We start from the raw sequence: 11,611 nt of genomic DNA, 5'->3' as shown, positions 1-11,611 counted from the left end.
TGTCCATTTGATAAGATCATGACCATTCATTCATATGCTAGTTTTCTACACTAGCAAAGCAAAACAAACAACTAAACAAATCTTAGTAGCTACTTCACTCCCTCTCTTTCCCACTCCACTCAAACACTTCTCTCCCTCACCATGGTAAGTAGATTAGCTTTTCATAAGAACATTTCCTATAATCTTTCTTTTTTGAGTTTCTGATATTGATATATAAAGTTTTGGTTTTTTGAAGTTCCAAATTAGTTTAGTCAAATTTTCTTTTCCAAAAATAGTGGAAAGTAAAGAAATCTGTGAAATTTACTAAGAATTCCAAAATTTTCGAATTATTCCGAAATTTCCAAAGTTTTGGGAATTTGGACAAATATTTTTATTTTGATTCCGAAAAAAAATTGGATCGGATTTGGCTCTGTCATGTCCTATTAGGACAGACTTGGAGATCTCTTTAGTTTATGGGTACTTTAGTATTTTACTTATATTAGGTATGGAGTGGCCAAGAGTTGTTAGTAAGAGCCATGTAGGTAGTATAGAGCACCATAAATCTTTTGGATCCGATGTAGAAACCGTATAAAAGCAAAGAGAGGGATAGAAAATGTAAGAAGAAGAAAAATATCAAAAAGAAAAGACGCTCAGATCTCGTTAATCGAGAGGTTGTTTGATTAAGGTAGTCTATTTGGATTAGGTTTCTATTGTTTGCAGTCCTTGTGGGGGGACAATTGGTATCGAAGCATTCTTTCCGGGAAAATAACTTTGTTAGAAGTGGAGAAATGGGCTAAGGGGAACCCGTAAACTGTGTCACCGAGATGCAAAGTTTAGTTAGTCAAATAAATGACAGATTAATCGGGGAAGTCCAAGCAAGGGAAGTTTCGAAAAAAGAAAATGGAAGCTAGATTTGAGCTCTCGAGAAGAAGATGGACAACAAAGATTCGACCAAATTTTCAAGTTGTTAAATGACAAGGGAAAGAGTCACAAGAGTAAATGGGGTTGCCTTCTCGGGTCACAGACTCAATAATAGCAACAACAACCATCGATGTTGAACACTCCACTAATGGCTTGCGACAAAGGACCAAATGAAAATTAGATCGACATGGACGACTTTGGTAAGTTTCTAAAAAAAAACCCAAGGTTAGACTTTCCGCGTTTTGATGGAGTTAATCCAAGAGCTTGGGTTTGCAAGGGTAATCAGTTTTTCTACATTCACCCCATGAAAGAGAGTACAAAGGTTAAGGTAGCTTCTCAGATTTAGAGGGAAAGGCTGATTCATGGTTCCTTGAGTATCAAGAGGGTAAAGAAATTATTGAATGGAATAGAGTGAAGTTAACAGATCCGGAAAACGATTTGAAGAAGTGGGGCAAGATAACTATGTAGGAAATTTTAATAAACTGGTTCAAACCCGACACAATAGAGAGGAGTATTATGAACGTTTTGAGACATTGAAAGCTATCATGGCGAAAGCAAGAATAAAGAGCTAACCGAAGAGTATTTTGTACTCAATTTTTGAGTGGGTTAAAGGATGAAATTAGAACTTCAGTTCAGATGTTTAAACCTACCAATCTACACCACGCTCTTTGGTATTTCGCAAGAATGCGTGGAGTCCATTAAGAGGCTCAATTCAAGAAAACCAAACCAAAGAGTCTTGAAAAACTTTTCCCAAGCTTTATTACTTCTTCATACTTTTCAAGTAATAACAACCCAAATAAACAAATCTCCTCTCCAACCATCACACCCAAGTCACCATCCACATCAAAGCTTACACTTCACACCAATACACCAACAACACAAACTCCTTGCTTACCTCCTATTAAGAGACTCACATCAACTCAAATGAAAATTAGAAGAGAGAAAGGACTTTGCTACAACTGTCAAGAAGAACAATACAGGCATGGACACATATGCAAAAGACACAATCCTTATACATGTTGATGGGTACATAAGAAAAGGACGGGGAAGAGGATCAACATACGAAAACCAAGGACGAAAGCAATCATTGTAAAGCAAATAGAAAACTAATATGGAGATATCCCTCCATGCATTGACTCGGGAATCTAAATTGGGGGCATTTTTTTTTCACGATTAGAATTCAAGGCATGATCAAGAAGTGACCGATTACTATTTTGGTTTCGACAAAACCGTAGTACACATATGGCTTTCTAGACCCGGTTGCTAAATTGTGTCATTTCTCAAAGTGGGTTGGCCCATAGAACCAACCGCTTATATGTTGGTGACAAGAAACCAATTAATAAACATAAAATTGATAGTTTACCTACATTAAATGAACGATGAACTCAAATGCATGAACTTATTTATTTATAAGAATTTTTTAAATTTAAGAAAAAAACTATCTTATCCTTCCGGATGCCTTAATTATGTTTATCCCCTAACAACTTTTTTTCATGTTTCAATCCTCATAAGCATTTAAATAAAGAGGGTAAGGAAAAATACCAAACTTTTTCTATAAGAACATCTGCAAAACAAAGGATTTGTGGAGTAAGAAATTCGTTTTTAACTCTAACGAGAGATTATGGGGTTAAAAGAATCAAATTGCTTGGGACATAAGCGGACACTAACTAAATTAAAACTTACCTTATTTTAAAACTTTACTTAACTTTTTCTATAAAAAGGTTCTAATGCCAGATAATTTTTCTTATCAAATGGCAACTAGAATACGTTGAATGCAACTATGAAACAATGATTAATTTAAGTTATTTAAATTCCATTAATGCTATGGAAATCAACCTCGATTGTTTGATTCTAGATAAAGAAATGGTAGGGAAATCATTAAAAACATTAAATTAAAATGGAAAACATAAACGCAAAAGAATCCGAACTAAATTCAAACTTAAATTTAATAAACCTAGTATAGATTGAAATTATCGATTCTTGAACTATTTTTTATTTTTCAAAAATGAAAGATTAATCGTATGTAAACTCTAATCCCTAATTGTTCATGGCATTCCTAGGGATACTAACTAGCATGTGAATAATCCATGTTCCTCCCAGGCATTCTCATGGTTGAAACACGACCTTCTCCCAGAGTGGAATAGATTCTACTACCAATTCTATACTAACCTTTAAGTTTTCATCAAGGCTTCATCAACCCTCTAATTGAGAAAGGTTTAGCCTTGAGTCATCAACCTAACAATTCCCATTGAATCTAAACTAAACATAATGTAAGAAATTGAGATTTACTTAATTAAACAATAATGAATCTAATTTAAAATGTTTTGGAATGGAATAAGAACTAAAAGAAAATTTAAATGAGATCTAGAATGGAAATGACAAAATTCAAAATTGACAACTAACTATTTTATTTATCTAATCAATCAAGAACAATCATATTCATTCAAAGATTTAATCTAAAACGAGAATTGAAATGGAACTAAAACTTAATTAATTAATAAAACTAGATCTAGAATTCTATATATTACTTTAGGTCTAACTAGCTACCATTAACAAAGAGCTAAGCTTTTGTTTTATACATTCAGATCAAAAATCGTGCATGGGCTTGGAGCCATGTTTTGGGCGAAGAGAATCGGAGGCCCAAAACCCAGTCTTTTTCGATCTTTTTCCAAAAGGCCTCTTCAGCTGCAGTTGTCTTCCACATACTTTTCGTCCACTTCTGCTCCTCTGATTGGGTCAAGGCTTAGACCATTGGAAAGCTCTTTCCGAGCCGGTCGTTTTGACATAAGGTAGGCCCAATTCGAGGTCTGAGTCCAAAGATATGGCATTCGGAAGTTCTCATTTGCTTTTCCTTTATCTCGCTAAAGTGGCACATTTCTCTACCCACATAATGGACTTTGAAGCACGTTTCTAAAAATGCATAAAACACGTAATCAATGTATTAACTCTTACTTATTATTCACATAATTGGTCTAACAGTATGATTCTTAAGGGGTTAAAACTACAGTTTTTGGGCTCTTATCATTCGCCACCATAACAAAAATTCTAGTCCCCTCCACCTCCTTAATGTTTTCATCAAGTTTGTTGTAAAACCGTCGGACTAAGTCTTCATGGTAAAAGGCTTCGGTCGAAGTACCACAAGCTATTCAGTCTCTACTGATCATTTTGTCACCATTTAGAAAAACGTTTAATAAAGTGGTCGCCTTTGGTCTAATAAAAGCTTGCTCCGGCAAAATTCGGCGTTGTTGAGCCATTTTAGTGTTTGGAATGTAGTGGGGTTTAAATGGGATGTGGTGTTGGAATTTGAATCGACCCGACCTGAAGCAAAAAGTGGTGGTGGTGGTGTGGTGGCTGATAGCTTGAATTTGTAAATTTTCGTGGATTTTTGGTGATGTAAGTTGGTGGATTTGGTGGTGGTTTGGTTTTAGAGGAGATTTGAATTGGATTTTTGATGGTTGGCGTGGGTTAATTTGGTTTCTTTTTAATTTTTTTTTTTTTTTTAGGTTTGGAGCTTTGGTGGTCGTTAATGGCGATTTGGAAAGATGAACGCGACTGTTGGGGGAAAGGTAAGGACGCGAGTGCGCTGCTGGTGCGTGCGGGTTGGGCCCAAGGCCAATTCGAAATTTTTAAATTTTTCGATTTTTCGCGAAACTTCAAACTAAAATTGCCGTTCCGTTGGGTCCGATTTTTTTGAATGAGATATGGAAATGATCAGGAGAGAATTTCCAATCCAATGATCCATAAAACACTCTATTCCGACCGTGGATGACATATAAGATAGTGGAAAATGCCTCGAAGTGCGTGCATGACGTACGTTATGCGAACGACTGAACTCTAAATTCATAGATTATGTCAACCTGGATCGAAATACAATTAAACGGCCTAAGCAACTCTAATGGAACATAAAACATTCTAGGATGGAAACACGAACACCCCACCCCCAAACAAATTTTTTACAACAAAGTTTAGAAAATTTGTTTTTTAACAGTGGGTCTTTTAAAGTCAGAATCCGAGACTTCCTAGATTACTATGTTTATTATTTAATATTTTTTCTTTTTTTTTTTTTTCTCTTTTTATAAGGAAAAACAATAAGCAATAAAGACATAATTCACCCCATATAGAGAAACATGAATCAAAAATCCGAGAAAACATGCAAGAGTGGAAAACGTGAATTATGTTAAATGTGGACTTAGGATCCGGTACTTACAGCCACACACTCCATAGGGAGGGCCCGGTTACCTTAATGGTGCATTCACCAATATCTGGAAATGAAAGGAATGCACAAATCGCAAAAAAAAAATTGAGTCATTTATAGTCAGATACTCGAGACTTTATCTAAACATATGTATGAACATGCAGTTTATCATATATCAACAACCGAAATAGTTGTGGATCATTCCATAAAAAAATATCACAGAAAACATATCTAAACACAATCAAGCACCAAGATTTCCTATGACGCAACCTAGTGAAATGAAAGCAAAATTGGATAACCCTATAACGTAACCTAGCATGCACCTTCTTTTCATTTTTTGAGCGAGAGGGTGTTCTAGTGAATAAGTGTGGAAAAGTGAATGGTTGTGGAGAATATGGTGGATATGGATAAGTTGTAGAAGGAAAGCATGTAAACAATGAGGATGTGGGTTTAGCACAAAACTCATTCATGGTGTAGGTAGGGACTGTCTCAAGTCTGAAAATGAAGGTGTCAAATGGTTTGTCCTTCTAAAGTATTTGTTTACTAGGTGGATTTAAAAAGTTATGAAGCACAGGAGAAACAAAATGATCGAGTGCAAACTCGAGATTCCTTTGAAAGGGTGGAAGGAGGGGAGTCGAGGTGGATGTTGTGCAAAGTAGTTCTTGATAAGGTGAATCATCACCTGCTCTAAGAAACTCATCGAATTTCTCATCTAGATTGGTCATATCCACGTTACTATGATAGTCCTCTATATCTTTGAGAAAGTCATCTATGTCATCATCATCCGTAATATGTGTATCGACTAGTGTAGGGATGAAAATGTTGGAGTCTGAACTTCCAAAGGAAAGAAATTTGGGCATATGATTATGAGGGAACGTGTTATTGAAATAATCTCGAGCAAAGCTCTCCATCATGCTAACCTCTCCATCCATAGACGAATCGGGTAAATGTGTCTTTGTTTTAAAAACATTTACTTCAACAGCAAGATGGCCAAAAGACATGGACATTGAACCATCACGGCAATTAATGAGCGCATTGGCAGTTTTAGGGAAAGGGGCGCCCCTAAGATGATCGGGACGAGTCGTTAGCGACTTCGTATCGAGGATTACAAAATCAATTTGGATAGTAGAAATCCTGAACTTTTACCAACACATTTTCGACCACACCCTTGGGATACTTAATAGACCGATCAGCTAATTTCAACGTCATTTTAGTGGGTTGCATCTCGTCTAGACCTATTTGTTTATACAAATAAAACGGGAGTAAGTTAACACTAGCCCCCATGTCTAATAACGCGGTCGTCGTATAGGAATCTCTTAATGTGCATTGTACAGTAGGACGACCATGGTCCTTGTACTTAACAATTCCATTATGTTCAGATAAAGTTAGGAATTGTTCTGTTAAAAAGGCGTCTTTTGGTATATTGGCCTTACGCCTAGTAGTACACAACTCCTTAAGAAACTTAGCATGGTGTGATAGCTTTTTAATAGCTTCGAGGAAGGGAAGGTTTATAGTTAGATTCTTGAAAACGTCCCTAATCTCCTCATAATTTGTATCCCTAGTTAACATGGCTATTTTTTGTGGAAGCGGTGGTTTCGTCTATATTTAGCAATGGTATCACCGGATGTTTAACCGTGGCTTTTACGTTTCTTAGGTTGTGTTGTAACCGGTACCTCTACAAATTGGTAGGCTCTTGGGTTTCTATTTCGGTATCTAGTAAAATAGCGGTGTAGGGGGCTCTTGGTGGGGGTAACTATAGGCATAGTTACTTTGTTATCAACCATTCGCGAAGCGGAGAGTGGTGATGGCATTTAGCTCACCTACATTTTCATATTCATTACTAGTATTATCGGTTACACCTCAAGGTGTGTTTGTTGTTTTAGGATTAGGTATTGCATGACACGGAAACACACCTTTGGGTTGGGCTTTATCTTGAGCCAACTGTTGGGTTAAATTATTAACGGATTGTAGAAGCTGTTGGTTAGATTGAGCCATGGTTTGGAAAAGTTTTTGGCTCACTTGTACGAAGGTGTCAAGACGATCCGGTTGTGTGGGTGTAGTAGTCACGGGTGGTGTGACTAGAACTATTTCACGTGAATTATTTATGGGTGGATTTTGATAATTATTATTTACTGGAACGATACCTCTATTAGCATTATAATTATTATAACTACCTTGACCTTGTGCTTGTCCTTGTCGAGGTTGCACTTGGTTGTTATAATTATTAAAATTACCCGACCACAATCGCCCTTGTCGTGGTGGAGCTTGGTTAAAAACCGTCGTTGGCCTAACATATTGATTATTGTACCTGGAGGTGTGGCGTGTTGGTTATTTCTCCCCGAAGTTGGGATTTTGTCTCCAAGGGCGTTAGGTTCACTATTAATGGAACAAGCTGCATTCATAGGCTATAGGACGATGGAAGTCGGGGATGCTCGTGGCTCCAATGAAACTACATGGATTTGAATTTACATTCATGACGGGATAGGCTTTTGTTGAACGAAATGGCCTCTACCTTTTTAGTGAGTGATTCGATTAGAGTTTTAAGCTCGGGATCGTGTTTAATTTCAAACATACCGGGCGGCCTTAACGTATTTGATGAACTAGCGGAGCGGTGGATATCGTCACTACCCCCAGTTGTTATTTCGCTTTAGTTTGATCCTCTAAAATTTATAAGCCTCCGAGGCTCCTTTACTTAAGAAACTACCCCCATTCATTATGTCTAGGACTTCTTTATGGTGGTGTAGAAGTCCTTTGAAAAAGACACGAACTAACGCGTGTCTTTCGCTAAGTTATGATGTGGACACTCTATAAGGAGATCGGTGAAACGATTCCAAGCCTCGAAAATGATTTATGGGGATTTTTGTCGAAGAAATGAATCTTGGAAAGCATCTCATCCGTCTTTAGGGGTGGGTAAAATGTTCCATAAACAATTTGAACAAGTTTAGCCCACGAGTCCACGTAATTAGGCTTTGGGCAGTTAACCAAGACGCCTTTATCGGCTAAGGTGAAAGGGAATACCCTTAGTTTAATTTGTTCCGCACCAACCGTAGGATGGTGGAATGTTGTTAGGACTTGTTCAATCCTACGAAGCCGATAAGGTTTTTCATGGTCTAATCCATGAAAAACGGGTAACAAATTAAAATATTTGGGGGATTCGAAATCCCCATCGGGTTTGCTAGAACGATGCAAGATTTGGGGCTATCGCCAAGGCTTTGTAGAAGTCGAGAGAGGAGTCTCTTCTTCTTCGTGCATTATATCGGGTTATTGTGTGTGAAATAGTAGCTAGAGGTGTAGTGGGTGGTATACTAGATAGACTTGTTTGTTGACGTTGTTGTGTAATTACGTTCGGGTGTTTTTGTTCGCCGGACCTTAATCTCATACAAGGCTAAGATCAAACTTAGCTAAACACGCCAACACTCCAAACAATTCTCGATATACTAGTATAAACCTCTAACAGGAGATCGCGAGGTGTGGAAGAAAGGAATACCCGACAAGGTCCTTGCTTCGCTTTTATGAATAGCGTCTTGTTTACGGCGTGTTCGTGTATATAACAAGTTAGAACACGAAAAACTTGAAAAATCAAAGTTCGAATCAAAACCGTAGAAACCGGAAAAATCTAGCTTAGCGGGTGCTCGCTTAGAAGCGCTGATCGCGGTCGCGTGTAACTTCAAGTTATAGTGATTTAAAGCGGTCGCTGGCTCACACTAGGGCGGTCAGCTCCACGTCTAGGGGCGGGTCGATTTTGATCTTTTTGGAAGCAGGCCCGTTTAAAAGTTTTCGATTGTACTTTTTTCGGAACTTTTCAACGGAATCGGAAAACCACATGATGAATCAAACAAGGGTGGGTGGGTGAAATGGGACTTTAAGAAAAGTACTTTACACTACAAAAACAATGCGAAAGTGAAACTAAGGCGAAAAATGCACTATTTGATAAACATAAAATTGATAGTTTACCTACTTAAATGAAGCGATTTAACTCAAACGTAAGTAAAAACTAAAACTATCTTACGTGCCTATATTTATCAAAGTTTCTACTCTCAATCCTATAAGATATAGTGGAGTAGGAAATTCGTTCCACTCCTAGTCCTTCCAAGATGTTGTGTTTCTCTACGATAAGTAAACTTAACTCTAAAGTCTAATGAGAGATTTCTTAAATGGCAACTAGACTACGATGCAACTACCCACAAGATGCAACTAGTCGATTATTTAAACACTATGGGAATGCTACGTTGATTCTATGATAATGAGTTAGAGGGGATTGATTCCACCTTAACTCAACTTAATCCTACTAATCCAATTTAATCGTCGTTATCCGAGAATGAACTGCCTTCAAAAACAATGCGGTTACTCCTAATCCCTAATTACACATGGCATTTCTACCAATTCATAACTAGCATGTGAACAATTACACCCATTCTCATGGTGAACTAATCGTTTCTAGAGTGGAAAGGAAATTACAACGATTTCTACGATAATCGAATCAAGCCTTCATCAAGGCTTCTCACCCCCTAATGGAGGTTTAGCTGAGAATCATTGTAATCATTTCGATTAAATTAAAACTAAACATAATATAAAGAATTGAATTTTACTAATCTAAATTAAACAATACTTAAATTCTAATTAATAACTAAGAATTGAATAACAAGTAATAAATGAAATTGGATCTAACAATTGTAAATGACAAGAATTGAAATTGACAAATAGCTATTTTATTTATCAAACTAATTAAGAACAATGATTCTAAGAGTTTAATCTAAAATAAGAATTGAATATAAACTAAACTTAATTTAATTAAATAAAAACTAGATCTATAATTATCTATTGTTTTAGGTCTAACTAGCTACCATTAACAAAGAGTCAAGCTCTTGTTTTTATACTTTCAGATCCAAAAATCGTGCATGGGCTTGGAGCCATGTTTTGGGCCCAAAACCCAATTCTTTCAGTCCAAAAAGGCCTCTTCAGCTGCAGTTGACTTCAACAGACGTTTCGTCCACTTCTGCTCCTCTGATTGGGTCAAGGCTTAGACCATTGGAAAGCTCTTTCCGATCCGGTCGTTTTGACATAAGGTAGGCCCAATTCCGAAGTCTGAGTCCAAAGATACGGCCTTTGGAAATTCTGCTGATTTTGTGTCCTATTTCTGCCCGCGTCGACTTTTCAGCTTTTGACCAGGCTTTAGAAAGGCTTTGTCTTCTTGAATCTTAGCCTTTAATCACAGAACTCCTTAGAAACCGACCTTTGCTCCTTTATCTCGCTAAAGTGGCACATTTCTGCACATAATGGACTTTGAAGCCCGAAATGTATAAAACACGAATGTCGACTAACTCTTAATTATTACTCACATAATTGGTCTAAAAGTATGATGGTTAAAGGGTTAAAACTACAGTTTTGGGCTCTTATCACCAATGGAGATAGAACTGTGTGCAGAGCCATATGTAATAAGTTAAAATGGGAAATGCAAGGTCACATGTTCGAAGACAATATAAGACTTTTACCATTAGGAGGCTGTGATATGGTGCTTGGCGGGGATTGGCTTAAGCAATGTGGTGATGTTTTGATTAACCTTCAGAAATTGCAACTGTCATTCAAAAAAGGGGGGGAAAAGATAACTCTAAAAGGGGGAGAAGAGGTCACTTCTGTGAAAATGATTTCTGTTAAGGCCTTAACCAAGTTTTTGAGGAAGAATACACATGCCTTAGTAGGACAAATCTTTTCAATCACGGCTACAGAATTTCAGCTAGACAGCCCAGAATCAGTCACTTCACTGTTACACGAATTCGCTGATGTTTTTAAGGAACCCAAAAGCTTACCACCCTCCAGAAACTTAGACCATCATATCCCTCTTAAGCCAAATGCAGAACCCACCAACCAAAGACCCTATAAACACCCATATATTCAAAAGGCTGTGTTGGAAACACTCATGAAGGAAATGTTACACTCAGGCCTCATCCAACCTAGTCATAGTCCGTTTGCTTCTCCAGTTCTACTCATTAAAAAGAAAGATGGCTCATGGCGATTTTGTGTCGACTACAGAAAACTCAACGAGATGACCATCAAGGACAAATTTCCTATGCTAATTATTGATGAACTTCTCGATGAGTTACATGGGGCTCGAATATTTTCCAAGATTGATCTCAGGTCCGGATACCATCAGATAAGGGTACATGATGCTGACATATACAAGACTGCCTTCCGAACTCACCAAGGCCACTATGAGTTTAAGGTAATGCCGTTTGGACTTACTAATGCCCCTGTGACATTTCAAGCTTTAATGAATGACATCTTCAACCCTTACCTCAGGAAATTTGTGTTAGTCTTCTTCGATGACATTCTCGTGTACAGCACTTCACTTGAAGAACACCTTATACACTTAAGACAGGTGTTGGACATTCTTAGAACACACACCCTATATGCCAAGCTCTCCAAATGCTCCTTTGCTCAGCCTCAATTAGAATATCTAGGCCACCTCATTACACCAACGGGAGTTGCTGATGATCCTTCTAAGATTGAGGCCATGGT

Source organism: Coptis chinensis, chromosome 4 (genome assembly GCF_015680905.1).
Source record: "Coptis chinensis isolate HL-2020 chromosome 4, ASM1568090v1, whole genome shotgun sequence".
In the NCBI taxonomy this organism is placed as follows: Eukaryota; Viridiplantae; Streptophyta; class Magnoliopsida; order Ranunculales; family Ranunculaceae; genus Coptis; species Coptis chinensis.
Note: the sequence above shows the minus strand (reverse complement) of the source record.